Below are 20,542 nucleotides of genomic sequence, written 5' to 3'. Positions count from 1 at the left end.
AGGGAGAGGACGGAAGACAGAGGTGAGTGGAGAATGGTTGTATATGGATGATGTTGTGACTGCATGAGGAGGAATGGGCGGGGAAGTGGGGGTGGGGTAGTATGTGTGAGTAAATTTTTGACGCAGCCCGAAGGGATTTCTCCCCGTCCTCTCCTTATATGCAAAGGGGGACGGAGAGGGGGGGTCGCCGATTAAATGAAGCGGCCTCGCTGTGGATGTACTGTGTCTTGCGACACTGCTTCTGACCCAGGGCGGTGGGCAGGGTGCAGGGATGACCCGTCATCCAGGAGGTGCTCAGATGAGAGGGAGGGTGGGAGGGGTGTGGAGTGTATTTGGGGATGAAATGGGTGGGAGTGTTTTTATGCCTTTCCCTTTTTGGCTACCTCCCTTGGAAGGGGGAAAAAGCCTTGGTATATGTATGTATGTATTTTGTGTTTTTGCTTTTTCATCTCTTGTGTATACTCTTGCATATGTTCTCTAACCCTTTGGTGTATTAAATGTATGTATCATATTTAAGATATAATCATCTATATTATACACAGGTTTCTGTTCTGCAATCAAGATTTCATATGGTAGAATTTTGTCCTTCCCAAAAATAATAAAATAAGGTATTTCACCTGTTGTTATGTTAATTTGGTTGTTCAGAGTACATTTAACACAAGGAATCCAAGTATCCCAAGTTATACTATGAGGACTTATCCTACCACTAAGACATATAATAATTTTCTTATTAAACTCTCTACAATTCCATTGCTCTGAGGATGATTTACTAAAGTATTGATCTTTTGGATCTTAAATAACTTACATAATTCTTCCAAAATTTTGTAATTAAATTCAGTTCCATTATCTGAAACTAAGATTTTAGGTGTAGTGAAATTACAGATTATCTAATCATAGATTACTGAAGCAATTGTTTCCACTTTCTTATTTGGAGTGGGTTGTAAAATACAAAATCTTGAAAAATAATGGCAACAAATACATATTTATATCCATTCTCAGACATAGGTAACTCCAATGTATCTATGTGAATTCTTTCCCAAGGTTTTTGCAGAAAGGGGCAGGTTTTGGTGTATTTTCTTTCACCTTAGCACATTTCAAAAAAAAATCTGTATAATCATATATATCTTTCTTCATACCTGGCCAAAAGTATTTAAGTTGTGCTTGTGTATAAGTTTTATCCTTTCCTGGATGTGAACTACAATCACAATCATGAAGTAACTTCAATACTTCTTTAACAAGAGTTTGTGATATTACCGACTGATTCATTAGGCATCTAGAAATATCTTTTCCACTTTCAACTGTTTTTCTATACAAAAGTCCATTAGTCAAATGAAATTTATCTTATAATCTTTTGGTAGTTTAGGAGGATTTCCTCTTGGGTTCATCAAATACTGGGCCAATGAGTCACATGTCTTATCATCCCTCTGTTCTCTTATTAGCATTTCCTCATCTAATGTTATTAACTCATCTATAGTACAATTTTTTTTTTTTTATCAAACCTGTTGTTGGTTGGCTAATGTTTCTAGAAAGTTTATCTACTGCAACATTATTTCTACCCAGAATATATACAAACCTAACCACATAGCACTGAAGTATAGCAAACCATCCTGCTAGTCTGCCCCTAAAGTTCTTATGCTTTATATAAGTTCTAAATAGCTGTATGATCAGTTCACACTCTGATTGGATATCCCAGTATCATATCTCTAAAACTTTCTAATGAATATATCACTGCTAAAGTTTCTCAGTTATAGAGTAGTTTCTCTCTGTGCTATTACAGAGTCTAGATGTGTAAGCTATTGGTTTCAAAGTTCCATTTCTCTCTTGCATCAGTATGCCTCCTAACCCTATGTCAGATGTATCAGTACAAAGAACTCTTTATCATAGTCTGGAAATATTAAAACTGGAGAACTCGTAAGTTTGTCTTTCAACTTGTCAAAAGCTTGCTGTTGTGCAGGTCCCCACATGAACTTTGAGTCCATCCTCAACAAAGAACTTAATGGATTTGCTATATCCGTGTAACCTTGGATAAGTTTCCCATAATATCTTGTCAATCCCAAGAAACTTCTAACTTTTTCTACATTTTGTGGAACTGGAAAATTCTTTACTGCTTCAACCTTTGAATTTACTGTACTAAGTCCATGCCTGTCTATCTTATGTCCCAAATAAATAACATCCTACAAAAACTTACATTTTTCAATTTTCACTTTCAATCCTGCTTCAACTAGTCTTGAAAATATCAAATTAATTTCTTAAATTGCTCAGCCGCCATTTGGGAAACTATTAAAATATCATCTATAAATACACTGGCAGTGTTTCCTAACAACCTATCTAGAACTGTATTCATTAATCTCATGTAAGTTAATGGACTATTACATAACCCAAATGGCATTTGTTTGAACTCAAGTGTTCCACTGGAGTAGAAAATGCTGTGAATTCTCGTGAGTCTTCATGCAACTCCATTTGCCAAAAAGCAGATTTGATATCTATAGTGCTAAAATACCTATTCTCAGTTCCCAGACTTCTAAGAATGTCCCCTATCACTGGTATACAGTCACGTATGGTATGCTTATTCAATTCCCTATAATCAATAACTGGGTGCATGGTACCATCTGATTTTGGCACCAGAATCAGATTGAAGTTCCATTCACTTTTACTATGTTCAATGATATCCTGTGATAACATTTCAGTGATCAGTTTATCAACAATGGCTAGTTTAGAATGTGGTACTCTGTAGGCAGGTATGATAGGTTGAGTCCCTGGTTTTAATTTGATCTGATGTTTTAAAACGGTTGTTTTGCCTAAGGTGTGAGGCAAAGCAATTGCTTTAACGTGCTTCAAGAGCAAAGCAACTAAACTTTCATCCAACTCAGAGAAACTGGTAGGTTCTAGATGATTCTTGCATTTCTTTCACAACTCGTTTCTTCCTGAACTGAGCAGATTGATGAAATTGGTAATTCCACCTCCTCAGTACTCTCATTTATCTTAATGGATTTTGTAAACACTTGAAAACATCCTATTTGTGTACCTTTTCTTAAAACTGTCTTTATTCAAAGTACTAATCACTAATATTTCTACCATGTTCTTATTTGACATATATCCCTGAGTCCAATTTCAAACTTTTTAATCTAATTTGTTCAGGGATGGTTAAAATTTCAGAGTCAACAGTGACTCCTTTCAACTGCACTACTACCGTGTTAATTGCTCTGGAGTGTAATAATGTCAACTTTATTATGCCACCACCCACAATTTGCAAGGCTTCATTTGTAGTTGATGAATTAATCCTGTCTGGCATTTTTTGAACATCTGAGTTGGGTTCACTATATGTGACTTTACTTTCTGTTGGTCTGGACCACTCGTCCTCGTTATCTAAAATAAAAATACTATGCTTCTTATTTCCAGGGATTATTTGATTCCTGTCACTGGCTTTATGTCTGGTTGATTTAAAAATGGGATTAACTATGATTTCACTAAGATCCTTAACTAAGCAGGACATATGACCATGTTCTCTTTTCTCATAGTTGCAAATCCTATCAGTAAATCTCATGGGCAAACAAATTCTACAACTATCACTGGAATGTGCAAATGTTCATTTTTATATAAGATGACTTCTAATTCCACCTTACCTAATGTTTTTAACTGATTTCCAGTTTTCCCTGCAATGAGTAATTGATTGGTTCCAAGATTATCATTCCTGGTTTCAATTAGTTTAAAACTCTACTAGTTATAATATTTACAGATCCTGTATCATTAGATATTTGAATAGGTTTATTGAACACTCTACCAACAATGAGAGGTCCTACGGAAGTCCTTCCAATTGTTATAGGAAATGAAAAATGTGATTGTTGTTCCATTAGAAATTATTTTCAAGAAATCCATCATATCCGGAGATGTCCCAAGAGAATGGAAGCTAGCTAACGTTACTCCCATATTCAAAAAAGGTGACAAAAAGAAACCAAATAACTATAGGCCTATAAGTTTGACTTCAATCGTAGGAAAAATAATGGAAACTATCATCAGAGATGCTATCGAATATCATTTAGAAAGTAACTGTTTGATAAATGATAGCCAGCATGGTTTCAGACGGAAACGTTCTTGCGTGACTAACTTACTCGAATTCTACAACACAGTTATCTCGAATTATGACAAAAGAAACAATATAGATTTAATATATCTAGACTTTGCAAAAGCTTTTGATACCGTCCCACACGAAAGACTACTTACTAAATTAGCTTTGCATGGAATAAGTGGTAGCCTATTAGGTTGGACTAGTAATTGGTTGAAAGGTCGAAAACAGAGAGTTGTTTTAAATGGAAAAACTTCTGGATGGAAAAGTGTTGCAAGTGGAGTTCCTCAGGGTTCCGTTCTTGGGCCACTTCTATTCATAGTATATATAAATGATATAGACCATGGACTAAAATCTACTGTTTCCAAATTTGCTGATGATACAAAACTGTGCGGAGTGGCAAATGATCACTCAAACCAATTAGATATTCAAGAAGATTTAGATAAATTACAGCAATGGTCTGAAAAGTGGCTAATGAAATTTAACACAAGTAAATGCAAGGTAATGCACATAGGTAAAAATAACAGTAAGTACGATTACAAGCTATTTGGAAATTCGTTAACAAAAGTGGATAGTGAAAAAGATCTCGGCGTAATTATCAGTAATGACCTCAAATCATCCAAGCAGTGTATTTCAGCTTCTGAGAAAGCAAATAAGATTCTGGGACTGATTGCGCGATCTTTTGATTTCAAAAGTCCATCACTCATTAACAAGCTATATAAATCGGTAGTTCGTCCACATTTGGAATATGCTATGTCCGTATGGTCACCGAATCTCATTAAAGACATTGACAGACTGGAAAAAGTACAACGGCGAGCCACAAAACTGATTCCAAATATCAAAAATAAATCATACGAAAATCGACTTAAGCACATGAATCTGTTTTCCCTAAAAAAGCGTAGACTCAGAGGTGACTTGATACAGGTCTTTAAGATTTTAAAGGGAATTGACAACATCAAAAGTGACAAAATTTTCACATTGAATGAGAATCAGACAAGAAACAATGGTCTCAAACTGTCCGGAAATAGATTCAATTTGGAAGTGGGTAGAAACAACTTTGCCAACCATGTAGTTAATGAATGGAATAAACTTCCTGCACAGGTAGTGCAATGTAGTTCAGTTCGAAGCTTTAAGAATCATTTAGATAAATACCTAAGTAAGATGCTGTAATGATTATAATTTATGTTATATTATTTGTTTTTGTTTTGTTATAATTTGTCTGTCTGATTTTCATTTATTATTATATGTCAATTTATTATCATTTACTATTTACCTGTTTGTTTGTTATTCAACTATACCTATGCATTTATTTATGTAATTTATTTGTTATTTACATTATCATAGTTTAAATTTATTATTAATATGATTTTTTTTTTTTTTTTTTTTTTTTTTTTTTTTTTTTTTTTTTTTTTTTTTTTTTTTTTTTTTTTTTTTTTTTTTTTTTTTTTTTTTTGCATCCGACCTAGATATGGATCAAAAGGTCTCCTGTCGGCATGCTCTGCATTTGTAATCCTTTATAGTCAATTTACAACTATTTTTGATTTTGGAGTTTTCTTTCACCCTTCTATCATTCTTATCCCAAACACAATACTGTCTAGGTGTATATCTATGGGGAGTTCTGTAGTATTGTTTTATTCTGTGTCTGGGGGTTTTCCTCTTGTTTTGGGGTGCATGCGAAAATTTCTACATTCATGTGTTCTATGGCCTATCCTTTTATGATACATGCAGAAAGGTGTGTTTCAAAAATGATATGACCCTCATATTTGCAGTTTCTACAAATAGTTCCATAATAACAGTCTTGTGCTTCATGCCCCCAAGTATTACAGTTGTAACATTTTATTCTAGCATCCCTTGAAGTGCTAACTCTATGTTCAGATCCTCTATTTCTATAATCATTTCTAGAGTTCTTAGTTTCTGTTGTCCCATTGTCATCACATATGGACTAATTGCTTTAGATTCACTATACCCCTGAAGAAGATAATCTACTTCCCCTAGATTCGTATTAGATACCTTAAGATCTTTATACAGCTTTTCTGCAGTTATTCTATCAAAAATATATATAGTCATACCTCCAAATATCAAAGGTAGATTTAAATTGACTGCCTCCTCGTAGATTTCCTTCACGTAGCCAACCTCTTCTTCCTTGTCAGTCCTTGTTCACTGCTTCGTCTCCCTTGTTCACTCGTAGTAGTTGCTCGTAGACCCCTCGTTCCTCGTCTTGTCATTCCTTGTAGTCAGCATACTTGTGGTTGTAATACTCTACGTGGATGTAGTTGTGCACTGCATGGTTGTGGTTGTGTCCTTTGTAGAATGGTGTACCCATACACTTGTAGCTGTAGTCTTGTAGTAATTGATGCATTCACCAGTCTTGTAGTTTCTTCAGAGTGTTTTATATTCACTCGGTTTGTCATGTAGCTGCTGTCAATTTCTTATCCCCATGCACACCACCACTTTCACCCCCATCACTTTCATTTCCCGTCTCTCTGTAATTACTGGTTTAATTCAGTTTAACTGTTCCCTTCTAAGATATCATATTTCATCATTCACTCTCCTTTTACCATATCTTGCTATAGAAAGTAAGTAATGTTTCTTGATGGGGTGAATTAAACAGGTATAGTTTTTCTTCTTTTCTTCTTGAATATTATACACCAAGGGACTCCCACCTGGGATCCTCAATCCACTAAGTCACTTCTGCTCCGACATCACTACCTTATTCATCTAGTGATCTTTAAGGTTACAAATAAGTGCCTCCCCTAAGGGCGTGACTTTTCTCCCATGTACCAATATTTTTTTTTTTTTTTTTTTTTTTTCTTTTTTTTTTTCCTCCACCCTTGTCCAATCAGAAAGACTGTTACAACATCTTAAGCAATACTACTTACACAAGCAATCTTGATATCGAAGGAAGAAATGGCTTAGTTTACATATTGTCACATCAGTATTAAAATTTGTAACTTAGCAGTTGTTTATAAACTTTAGATGGTGAGCAAGATTATGCAACTCCTTTGCAGCTTATGTTTTCAAAACATTCGACACAAAATAAAATTCTTGTCACCTACCCCTCTATCAACCAATTTATCTACTTTTATCTACCAGCCTCTTACACCTGAAATTGTGGATAAAATTGAATACAAGACACCACTTGGAAAGAGTGACCATATACTTATAGAGACTGAACTAAAAGAAGAAATATATATGGAGAGAAATGAAAAGTATAGAAAAGGAAGATTGATGTACAACAAAATGGACTTTAGAAAACTAAAGAAATTCAAAATGCAAATTGGAAAAAATTCTACAAAATGGAAGAGAAATGGGAGATTTTGATGGATAACTATAATGAAGGAGTGAATAGGTACTTATCAAGACAAACAAGGGAGCGTACATTAAACGTTTGTTCAACAGAAGATGCAGTGAAGCAAAAGATAGAAGAGATAAGGCTTGGAAAAGATGGAGAAAAGATAAAACATCTGGAAAATGTCATATATATATATATATAAACTATACAAATGAGTTTGTAAAAGTGTGAAGAGAGGAAAAAAGGAACTATGAAAAAGACATTATAGAAAAATGCAAAGAGCAACCCAAACTATTCTATAGATATGTGAACGATAAACTTAAAAATAAACAGGAAATGGTGAAACTACACTAAGGAGATACAGAATACACAGATCTAGAAATGGCTGAAGTCATGAGTAATCACTTCAAGTTGGTTCTCACTAGAGAGAAGGTACAGTATTGGGATGAAGGAAGCAAAGTGCAATCTCCCCCCATGACCGAAATAACACCACAAAAAGAAATAATGGAGCAATTAACAAACCTTGATGTTAGGAAATTGCACGGCCTGGACGGAATTGCAAACTGGATACTAAAAGAATGCAAAGAACTAATGGACAAAATATATAATATAATAAATTGCTCACTTTAAGAAGGAAAAATACCAAAAGACTGGAAAAATGCTAACATTGTACCAATATATAAAGGAGGAAACAAGAAGGAACCAACTAATTATAGACCAGTCTCACTAACAAGCACTATAGCCAAAATTTGTGAGAAAATCATTAAGAAAAGATGGGCAAAAAACCTGGAAGAAAATAATATAATAAACCCAAGACAATTTGGGTTCAGACAGGGAAGATAATGTACCACATATTTAATCTGTTTTTTGTCAAGACATACATACATATACCAAGGCTTTTTCCCCCTTACAAGGGAGGTAGCCAAAAAGGAAAAGGCATAAAATCATTCCCACCCATTCCATCCCTGAATACACTCCACACCCCTCCAACCTCCCTCTTATCTTAGCACCTCCTGGATGACAGGTCATCCCTGCACCTTGTCCACTGCCCTGGATCAGAAGCAGTGTCGCAAGACAGCACATCCACAGCAAGGCCGCTTCATTAAATTGGCGACCCCCCCTCTCCGTCCCCCTATGCATAAAAGGAGAAGACGGGGAGAAATCCCTTCGGTCTGCGTCAAATTTTGCTCACACATACTACCCCACCCCCCATCCCCCCACCCATTCCACCTCATGCAACACAACATCATCCATATACAACCATTCTTCATTCACCCCTGTCTTCTGTCCTCTCCCATCCTTCCTCAACAGACATTCCCCTCTTTCCCAAAGCCCCCTTCACCCCATCCATCCACCTCATCCTTGGACATCCCCTCATGTTCACTCTCTCCACATCTGCCTTCCATACCTCTTTTACTAGTCTTTCTTCACTCATTCTTTCCATGTGTCCAAACCATCCTAATACTCTTTCAACCCTATCTCCCAACTCCCTTTCCACCCCCATTCTTCTCCTCACCTCATTTCTCACTCTATCCAGCCTAGTAACCCCCATCATACTTCTCAGACACCTCATTTCAAACACATTCAAACTCCTTCTCTCTTCCTCTCTTATGTTCCATGTTTCTGTCCCATACAGTGCTGTTGGCACAATCACTCCTTCATACAGTCTCCTCTTCGCATCCATTCCCAAATGTCTATTCCTCATTACACTCTTCAATCCACCAAGGCATTTACTCGCTTCTCTCAATCTACATTCTACCTCCACCTTCACTCCACCTTTTCCTGCCACATTTGCACCCAAGTATCTAAACCTATCCACTTCCTCCAGTCGCTCTCCCTTAACCCCTTCCATATGGTGTCGCATACGTAGGCGTCATGAGGAGCAAGTGGATACGCGAGGCTGCCATATCGGCGTCTTGATTATATTTATTGTATTTGCCCCTCCGTAATGACATACTCTCTAAACTGAATGTAATCACATTTTCTATGGTTATCAAAATTCGCGGGTGAAAGAGAGAACGATCGATATAAGTGGTGACTATATTTTATGATGCGAGTATTATTACGACACGTACAGCTGGCATTGGCTGCTGCCCGCGAGATTTAAGGCCCGTACTGAAGAGGTTAATGCTCACTTCCAGTCTACTGCCACTTTCACCCCTTGTACATCTCATCACCTTACATTTACCCACATTTATCTTAAGCTTTCTTCTATCACATACTCTCCCAAACTCTGTCACCAACTTCCTCAGTCCCTCCTCCGATCCTGCCACAAGCGCAGTGTCGTCAGCAAACAACAGCTGGCTCACCACCCACTTTTCTCCATTTTCTTTAACCATCTCCAATCCCTGACCCACTACTCTTGCATTTACCTCTCGCACTACCCCATCCATGTATAAGTTGGAAAGCCAGGGTGACATAACGCATCCTTGACGAAGTACCACCTTTACCTCGAACCACTCACTCTCTCTATTTCTAATCCTGACACAAGCTCTACTACTCTCATAAAAACTCTTGACAGCTCCTAGAAGCTTTCCTCCTATCCCATATATCTGCATAACCTCCCACAGTGCCTTTCTGTCTACCCTATCATAAGCCTTTTCCAGATCCATAAAAGCCCAAAAAACATCCTTCCCCTTTCCTATAGCTTTCTCACATATCTGTCTTACCACAAAGATCTGATCTACACAACCTCTACCCGTCCTAAATCCACACTGTTCCTCACCAATTACTCCCTCTGTTCCTCTCCTAATCCTCTCAATCAAGATCCTCCCATAAGCCTTCCCAACTACACTTGACAAGCTAATCCCTCTGAAACTACTACATTCACATTTGTCCCCTTTTCCCTTGTAAAGTGGAACTATACAGGCACCCCTCCAGTCCTCCGGCACTCTACCCTCTCTCCAGCGAACATTAAATAACCTCACCAGCCAGTCCACCATCACTGTACCTCCTTTTGTTAGACATTCTGCATGGCATCCATCCAGACCAGGTGCCTTACCTGCTTTCATCATCTTAACAACTGCCTTCACTTCATCCTTCCTTATTTCTCCTCCATTTTCCTCACTCATCACGGTCATTTTCTTAGCATTTCCCACTGCAACTATCTTTCCCTCCCTATCCTCCTTCACATTTAGCAACTCCCTAAAATATTCTGCCCATCTTCCCCTTACTGCCTTCTCTTCCATTATCATCTCTCCATCTGCACCTTTTACCTTTTCTTCTCTACTTGATTTGCCTCCTCTTCCTCTCTTAATTTCTTTCCAAAACATTTTTTAATTACTTTCAAAATTTTCTGTCATACTCTTACCCCACTTCACATCTGCTCTCCTCTTTGCCTCCTTTACCTTTTGCTTTACTTCTCTTTTCTTTTCTTTGTACCTCTCATATGACTCCCTCATCCTATTTTGTAACCAATCTGTGAAAGCTCGCTTCTTCTCTTCTACAACTTTGTTTCCTCATCCCACCATTCATTACCCTTCCTTCTATTTCCTCCTGTCCTTGTTCCACACACCATCCTTGCACACCTTATGAACCCCTCCTTGAACCATCCCCATTCCTCCTCCACACCCAGCTCCACTCTATCCTTTACTCCCTCCCACTCCTCCTTCAGCTTCTTGTACTCCTTCTCCTTTTCATTTTCATTTAAAGAGTTCAATCTAAGCACCTCCCTACCTTTTGTCCCTTTCCTCTTTCTCCATCTATCCTCCACTCTCAACTTACCTTCCACCAAAAAATTATCTGATATTCCCCCACCCTCTCCCCTTAGCACATGTACATCCTTAACTCTTCCTATCATAGTCCTATTTACTACATAATCCATCAATGCTCTATCTACCACCCTTCCATCCACCACCCTCTCCCATGTGTACTTATGCTTGACTTTCTTCCGAAACACTGTATTTGCTATCATCAACTCTCTTTCTAGACACATTTCCACCATCAACTCTCCACTATGATTCTTTCCTGGAACTCCACATTTCCCAACTACTATATCAATTGGACCATTTACAGTAGCATTAAGGTCTCCCAGTACTATTACAGTGACATTTCTCCTTAAATCCTCTATGCACTCATTTAAATCTACCCAAAAGGCCTCCCTTTCTTCCACACCCTTCTCACTGCCAGGCGCATATGCACTTACAAAGACCCACATCTCCTTTCCCAATTTCACCTTCATCCACATTATCCTTGAGGAAACCTCCTTCCACTCCACTACACGTTTACCTATCTCTTCACTTACTAGAATAGCCACCCCTTCCCTCTCTCGCCCTCTCTTCACTCATGATAACCTCCCACTTACACTCCCAAACTTACATTCACCCTTCCCTTTCAACTTAGTTTCACTCAAAGCCAACACATCCATCTTTCTTCTCACAAGCATACTACCTATCTCTTCCCTTTTACTCTCATCTGTACCACATCCACGCACATTAAAAGACCCAAACCTTAGGGCAGTGTTTCCCGACCTTTTTTGGCTGCGACCCTAAATCCACTCTTAGCCTGAAGTCACGACCCTAATTGTGATAATAAATTCAGCCATTTCGTGTTATATTTCTACGTACTTGCATAATGTTTATAAACTTTACTGTTTTTATAGTTCAGTTTATATTTATTAGCACAATGAATTTAAATACATTTGAAACTTGAATGAAAAAAAATTAAAAATGAAAGGAAACTTTATTTCATACCCTCTGGCGACCCTCAAAAACACCCTCGTGACCCTGGGGTTGGGAACCACTGCCTTAGGGTGCTGGTCAGAAAACTCCCAGACCCTCTTATGCCTTTACTTTTTCATTTAGGAATGTCCCCTGTGGGGCTACAAGGAGAAGGATGCCTAGTCCCACTCCCTGTCCCTTTCTTCTCACCTTTTACGATCCAAGTGGAAATACTAAGTGGCAGTATTCTTTTCCCCCACCACAGGGAATTCCCCCACAGCAGAAAATGAATACTCAGAGAAATGGTACAGGGGTTGGGGGACAGCATAACGGAGGGACAGTCGTAGTATAAAAGTGTCATCATTTCTCTATGAAGAGTTTTCCTCTATCATAGACAAAATGATATGTGGCTCTGGTCCGTAAGGGCGCCCCATATAGACCCTAAAGTATCAACTGCATGCTACTTTGCCACAATAACAAGCAGCCAATACCCCAGGCAGGTAATTTGTTTTTACTCAAAACTAATAGAAAGGGATGGATGGGCTGATTGTGCTTTCTTGGACTTACAAAAAGGTTTCGACAAGGTACATACATACATACATATACCAAGGCTTTTTCCCCCTTACAAGGGAGGTAGCCAAAAAGGAAAAGGCATAAAATCATTCCCACCCATTCCATCCCTGAATACACTCCACACCCCTCCACCCTCCCTCTTATCTTAGCACCTCCTGGATGACGGTCATCCCTGCACCTTGTCCACTGCCCTGGGTCAGAAGCAGTGTCGCAAGACACAGCACATCCACAGCAAGGCCGCTTCATTAAATTGGCGACCCCCCCCTCTCCGTCCCCCCATGCATAAAAGGAGAAGACGGGGAGAAATCCCTTAGGTCTGCATCAAATTTTGCTCACAAATACTACCTCACCTCCCATCCCCCCACCCATTCCACCTCATGCATCACAACATCATCCATATACAACCATTCTCTATTCACCCCTGTCTTCTGTCCTCTCCCATCCTTCCTCAACAGACATTTCCCTCATCCCCAAAGCCCCCTTCACCCCATCCATCCACCTCATCCTAGGACATCCCCTCATGTTCACTCTCTCCACATCTGCCTTCCATACCTCTTTTACTAGTCTTTCTTCACTCATTCTTTCCATGTGTCGACAAGGTACCACATAAAGAATTATTAAAAGAAATTGGAAAATATATGAGGGATACAAGGTAACCTACTAAACTGGATGGAGGACTTCTTGAATGGTAGAAAGATGAGAGTAGTACTCAGAGAAAAATATTCAGGTTGGAAGGAAGTGATTAGTGGAGTTCCACAAGGATCTGTATTGAATCCAGTATTGTTCGCTATTTATGTGAATGACATGGATGATGATGTGGAATGTTACATGAGCTTTGCAGATGACACTAAATTGTTGAGGAGAGTAAAAACTGAAATGGATTGTGAATCACTACAGGAAGACCTGAACAAGGTTTGGAAGTGGAGTCAGAAATGGAAAGTGGACTTCAACATTAAGTGTATCATAATGGAGTTCGGAAAAAGTAAAAATAGAATATCAGGACAATATAAAATTGGCACTAAGGAGGCAAAGAAAGTGGGATCTGATAAAGATCTGAGAGTAATTATCTCAAACAACTTGTCCTCTGATAAACAAGTAAACAAAATTGTCAGAAAATCCTATAACTTGCTAAGATCAATAAAAGTGACTTTTACCTATTTGGACAAAGAAATTATAAAAAAAAATATTAGTCATACTGATAAGGCCCTAGAATATGTGACAACATTGTGGTTACCCAGTACCACAAAGAATATAAAGAAAATTTAGAGAATCCAGAGAGCAGCCAAAAAATGCCTCTAGCACTTTCAAACTTGTCATATGAAGAGAGACTGGCTACATTGGAGCTACCAACTTTGGAGCAAAGAAGAGAGAGAGGTGACCTACTGACCTTCTACAGAATCATGAAGGGCACAGAAATACTCGATAGAGAGGACTTGTTAAACTGGGACAAGAGAAACACAAGAGGACATGGAAAGAAACTTTGAATAGTCTTCCACATAGAATAGTAGACAATTTGAACAAACTGGATGGAACAGTAGTGTGTGCAAAAACCATTCACAAATTTAAGAGCAAACTAGACACTGTGGGACACAAAGGTGGGACACCATGAGCGTAGCTCCCCTTCCCATAAAATACAACTAGGTAAATATAAGCTGAAGAAAATATGCAGGATAGAAGAAGGAACACAGGCATCAGGTCTAGCTAGGGAGATGAAGTTGCCTTGGTCCACTGTGGCAACAGTAGTCTTTATTTGATGTCTAGAGTGTGTATAAATTTTATAGTATGATAGGGAATAACTTGAATTAAAGCAATAAACATTTGTTTGTGCCAGGGATCCCCCAGAAAAATTTAAAGGGCATTGGGGTTCTGGAATGTATCCTTCCTTTACAATGTAAAATATGACTTGTAATAAAAAAATTCATTAACTAACAGGTGTTATAGGTGTTCAACACTCAGTTATTAAGATATTTATGTACTTAAAAGTTAAAACTATATACTTCATCTAGCCGCTCTCCTACTAGACCCTTCAACTCTGCCACCCTCACCCTTTGTATATTTCATCACCTTGCTTCTACCAACACTTTCAACTTTCTCCTAAGGTCCTGAAGCCTCAGTGTCTATGTCGTGGGACCCCCCCCCCCCCAACCCCAAGAGTTGGGGGCCAAAGGATACATCCATGTCTTTCAAACAACACATCACAAACATAAAAAACAAATGCACACCTAGACTTAACGCACTTAAGTCAATCACTGGAACAACATTTGGACAAAACAAAGAAACTAATACAACAATATACAAACAATACATACGCTTAGTGATGAATTATGCGAGTCCTGCATGGGCTCCTAATCTCAGTGGAGACACACCACAACACCCTTCAAATCATACAAAACAAAGCCCTAAAAACAATTACAGGCTGCACAAATACAACATCTACAGACCATTTACACCATGAAACAAAAGCCCTCAAAGTCAAGGACCACCTCGACATGAGAGGCACACAAACACTTGCTGCAGCCACCACAAACACATCACACCCACTACACTACATAGCAGAACACCCACACACACCAAGAAACATTAAAATAACACCCAAAGACCAGTATCACACACAGATACTCTCTTCTCTTCCTCCACAACCACCAAATACCAGCCTCCGGAAACATATTCATAATCATATCACTCACCGCTCCATTAACATACTAAAAGACAACACACTGCTGCATGCCAAACCCCCTGATATCCACCCTTCTGAATCCTCTCTCCCACGAAAGGACAGAGTCCACCTGGCCAGACTGCAGTGCGGCCACCACCCAGCACTTCTAAGCTACCAGAAGAGGCTGAATGACCGCATTGTGAACAGCTGCCCAGGATGTAACACTTCACCCCATACCATACAACACATAATGGAAGACTGCATTATACACAATCATGCACACAACATACACTCTATAAAGGATTTGTGGGAAAACCCAGTTTCGGCTGTGGCCTTCCTTGGGGAGACGGGACTGCTCGGACAGACAGTCTAGGGAACGACAACAACAACAACTTTCTCCTAACACATGCCCTCCTAAATTCTGACACTGTCTTAGACTCACCTCTGATCCAGCCACAAATATAATGTAATCAACAAACAACAGCTGGCTAAACTCCCACTTCCTTACTTTTTTAACCACCTCCAATCCACAGCCAACCCTTACAAAAAATGAATAAGTAAATAAAGGAAATAAAAACAGCAATAGATAAGAACCTCCTTTGACACTCTACAGTATGATTCCCAACAATCAGCAAAACAAACACAATTACTTACAAGCCATACATAATGGAATACTGAGAGTAATAATAGATGTACCAAAACCACTCCAATTGGACACCTGTGTACAGAAAGTAAAATCCTCCCCATTAGAACACTACAAGAAAATAACAGGAACCAAATTTAAATACAGAATCTTGATACCCCACATCAATTGAAAGAATGCATTGTCATATTTGATTGGAAAAGGGGCAAGCATGGTGCCAATTCACAAAGGTGGAAACAAAGAAACACTACTAAATTATAGGCCAGATCACTAACCAGCACAATAGTAAAATTATGTGAAAGGATTGTGAAAGAGTGATGGACCAAATATCTTGAATAGATGAACATTCTGACTGACAGTTAGTTTGGCTTCAGATGTAGAAGGTCATGTTTCGAACCTTTTAGGCTTTTACTTGCAAGTGATTGATGTGCTGCAAGAGAGAGAGGGGTGGCTGGACTGTGTGTATGTGAACCTAGAGAAGGTATTTGGTAAAGTATCTCACAGTCTACTTATGTGGAAATTGGAGCATGTTGGAGAACTGAGAGGCAAACTATTAGAATGGATTAAAGACTTTTTGAAAGAAAGATAAGGAGAGGACAATAATAAAGGACAAGATCAAGCTGGAAAGTAGTAATGAGTAGAGTACCACAACGTTCAGTGCTTACACCAATAATGTTTCTTGTCTATTTAATAACATGATGGAAGGAACCATCTATACGAACATGTATGCAAATGATGCAAAAATCATGAAAAGAGTGAAATAGGAGGAGGATGGTTGAATACTGCAAAAATATCTAGATACTACATGTTTCCCCCACTATACAATTGGGTTACATTTCTGAAAACTAGATCGAATAATGAACGATCGGATGGCAAACTTAAGTTTTAATAAGATCTAATTTAATGGGGAGAGTAGCCTTTACCTAGCCTATATTGAGAGATATATAGCACTTTTCCACACCATCCAAAGAGGTACAGAGATGTTTTGATTATCCAACCTCAGATAATTGGAAAAATAGGATGTTTGGATGGGGGGGGGGGGGAATGTAATAATACAGCACATAATATACAGTGCAGTGTATAGTACATAATACAGTTTAGTACATAATAATAAACATAAAAACAATTTGTAAAAGTTGTACTCACCCTAAAGTGTATTATGACTGCTCAAAAACTTGAAAACCATTGCAGATTAACAGGAACACATTAACTAGTCTATAGGAGAATCATCTGGGACTTTAGTAGATGGTAAAGATGTCGTAGGATCTGGGACTTGAGCAGCTGGTGAAGATGTTGTAAGCTGAAGCAAGGCAACATCTGGCATTGGAGGAGGGGTATTATTTGCATTCTTGTGAGACAAGGCTAGCAACTCCTCCAAAACAGTGTCAACTTAACCCCTTCCATACAGTGCTGCATACGTAGGCGGCATGAGGAGCAAGTGGATACGCGAGGCTGCCATATCGACATCTTGATTATATTTATTGTAGTTGCCCCTGCGTAATGACATACTCTCTAAACTGTCTTCATCACATTTTCTATGGTTATCAAAATTCACGGGTGAAAGAGAGAACGATCGATATAAGTGGTGACTATATTTTATGATGCGAGTATTATTACGACACATCGTACGTCTGGCAGCTAATGCTGCCCGCGAGATTTTGAACCATACTGAAGAGGTTAAGTAGGAGTTGGTGTTGGTGTGGGAGTACAATTTTGTTTGGCTGCTGTCTTGAATGTTTCCTACAGAGTCAACTGTTTTGATGCAGCTCTTCTATAAGATAAGAACTTGAGAGTGCAGCATATAGTGATTCATATCATCCTGAGTTGTAAATTCATTTCATGACTACATGTAGGATATGAGTGTTTCTAAACTTTTTTGTGCCTCATCCCAAGAAACGTTTGATGTTCCTTCATCTTCACTCTCACTCAAATTTTGAATGTCTGTTTGATCAGGGTTGGTTACCATGTCGATAATTTCCTCATCTATTAAGACGTGAGTTGTAAGTGTTTGCACATCACAGTCCAGCCATGTCTCAATGTTAAGAACAAAGCATTTACATTTTCCATTCATTGGTGCTGCCATTTTCACTGAATATATGAATACAACATGGGAAAAACAAGCATGGTTTGAAGGCCCTTGTAAACAAAACCACAACCAATCGTAAACAAATGAGCCACCCAAACATCCGCTGTTGTGCTATGGAAGCACCACGATACTGCAGCGAGAAACAGAGAAACACGTGCAGTGTCTACTTACTGATCAAGTTGGATGTCTGGACAAATTTCATAATTTATCCAACCTGGGACATAGAAGAAAAAAGTCAAATGTTTGGACAAATTGAATCTTTGGAAGTTGGATAATCAAAACATCTCATTAGTTTCATAGATGCATTATTCTTTTATACAGTGGTTTCCCTGGTAGGCCTATATCCACTGGAAAGAGCAGCAAAAGAGGCTCTGTAGAACACCACTAGCCACTAGTTACCTGCATCCCACACTGCACACACCTTTTATGGCTAGTCCTATTAAAATCCCAAGTAAGCCTTCTTCTTGTCATCAGAAATGGTAGGGCTTGATGAATCCTGGGCAGCACAGTTGGATAGAAGAGTGCCAGACATAGACTGGAGAGGTGGTGGAGGGGAGTCTGGATCACCTGATGCAGGGTGAGGGGATGGGTGGGAGGAACAGGCAGGTTTGAAGAAGCTGGAAATGGTGGTTTACCTTGCCTTTTTTTTCTTGGCCTCCAATATATATCTGTAGACCTTGAAGGTTTGCTTAACATTATAGGCAAATGTTCCACTTCATGCTGCATTTGGGTCCCTATCCTTTATTTTTTTGATGATTGCTTCTAGGCCAGAGAACACCTCACAAAGTGTTTTGATGTCAAGGCCTAGCTGGGGTGCATCATCATCATCATCATTATTGCCATGGAGAGCTTGTTCTTGTTCCAATTCCATCAGATCTTCATTGCTGAGTGGTTTATCATGGGACTGTAGCAATTCATTCACATCATCTTCATCCACCTCCTTGAAGCCAGCCATATGTGAGAGCCTGACAATATCCTTACAAATGGGTACCACATCACAAAATCCAATGAAGTTACAAAGGATTACAAAGGTGGAGCATGCCGACAGGAGACCTTTTGGTCCTTATATAAGTCGGATGCGAAAAAAAATCATAATGATAAATGAATGAATAAAATACATAAATAAATGCATAGGTATAGTTAAAAAATAAACAAACAAGTAAATAGTAAATAATTGACATATAACAAATAAGTGAGAATCAAGCAAATAATAATAAACACAAATGATAACAAAACAAATAATATAGAGTAAATGATAGTCATTACAGCATCTTGCTTAGGTGTTTATCTAAATGATTCTTAAAGCTTTGAACTGAACTACATTGCACTGCCTCCACAGGAAGTTTATTCCATTCATTAACTACACAGTTGGCAAAGTTGTTTCTACCCACTTCCAAGTTAAATTTATTTCCAGACAGTTTGAAACCATTGTTTCTTGTCTGATTTTCATTCAATGTGAAAATTTTGTCACTTTTGATGTTGTCAATTCCCTTTACAATCTTAAAGACCTGTATGAAGTCGCCTCTGAGTCTACACTTTTTTAAGGAAAACAGATTCATGTGTTTTAGTTGATTTTCGTATGATTTATTTTTACATACATACATACATATACCAAGGCCCTTCTCCCCCTTACCAGGGGGGTAGCCAAAAAGGACAAGGCACAAAAACATTCCCACCCATTTCAACCCCGAAAACACTCCACACCCCTCCACCCTCCCTCCCATCTTAGCACCTCCTAGATGACGGGTCATCCCTGCACCCTGTCCACTGCCCTGGGTCAGAAGCAGTGTCGCAGGACACAGCACATCCACAGCAAGGCCGCTTCATTAAATCGGCGACCCCCCCCCCCTCTCCGTCCCCCCATATAAAGGAGAGGACGGGGAGAAATCCCTTCGGGCTGCGTCAAAATTTTTGCTCACACAAACTACCTCACCCCCATTCCCCCGTCCAATCCACCTCATGCATCACAACATTTTCCATATACAACCATTCTCCATTCACCCCTGTCTTCTCTCCTCTCCCATCCTTCCTCAACCGACATTCCCCTCTTCCCCAAAGCCCCCTTCACCCCATCCATCCACCTTATCCTAGGACGTCCCCTCATGTTCACTCCCTCCACATCTGCCTTCCATACCTCCTTTACTAGTCTTTCTTCATTCATTCTTTCCATGTGTCCAAACCATCCTAATACTCTTTCATCCACCCTATCTCCCAACTCCCTTTCCACCCCTGTTCTCCTCCTCACTTCCTCATTTCTCACTCTATCTAGCCTAGTAACCCCCATCATACTTCTCAGACACTTCATCTCAAACACATTCAAGTTCCTTCTCTCTTCCTCTCTCATGTTCCATGTTTCTGCTCCATACAGTGCTGTTGGCACAATCACTCCTTCATACAGTCTCCTCTTAGCATCCATTCCCAGATTCCTATTCCTCATTACACTTTTTAAACCACCAAGGCATTTACTTGCTTCTCTCAATCTACATTCTACCTCCTCCTCCAGTTGCTCTCCCTTAATGCTCACTTCCAGATTTCTGCCACTTTCACCCCTTGTACATCTCATCACCTTAC

The 20,542-nt window shown here is 39.0% G+C and overlaps 1 protein-coding gene across 20 annotated transcripts in view; it reads left to right on the top strand.

Annotated features, from left to right (window-relative positions):
- LOC143040212 (uncharacterized) overlaps positions 1-20,542 on the top strand; it is a 317,769-nt gene that overhangs the window by 86,653 nt on the left and 210,574 nt on the right. Inside the window, exon 1 of one of the 20 annotated variants that reach the window (XM_076210894.1) lies at positions 18,366-18,422. The exons of the other annotated variants lie outside the window; for them this stretch is intronic. The gene's annotated coding sequence lies outside the window, so the exon portion shown is untranslated. Of the gene's footprint in view, positions 1-18,365; positions 18,423-20,542 lie in introns of those variants that run through there. 20 annotated transcript variants of the gene reach the window in all.

This window comes from Oratosquilla oratoria, chromosome 28, assembly GCF_046742065.1.
Source record: "Oratosquilla oratoria isolate Oo_2021 chromosome 28, ASM4674206v1, whole genome shotgun sequence".
Taxonomy (NCBI): Eukaryota; Metazoa; Arthropoda; class Malacostraca; order Stomatopoda; family Squillidae; genus Oratosquilla; species Oratosquilla oratoria.
The sequence above is the reverse complement of the archived record's forward strand: the minus strand, read 5'-3'. Positions and strand labels throughout refer to the sequence as shown.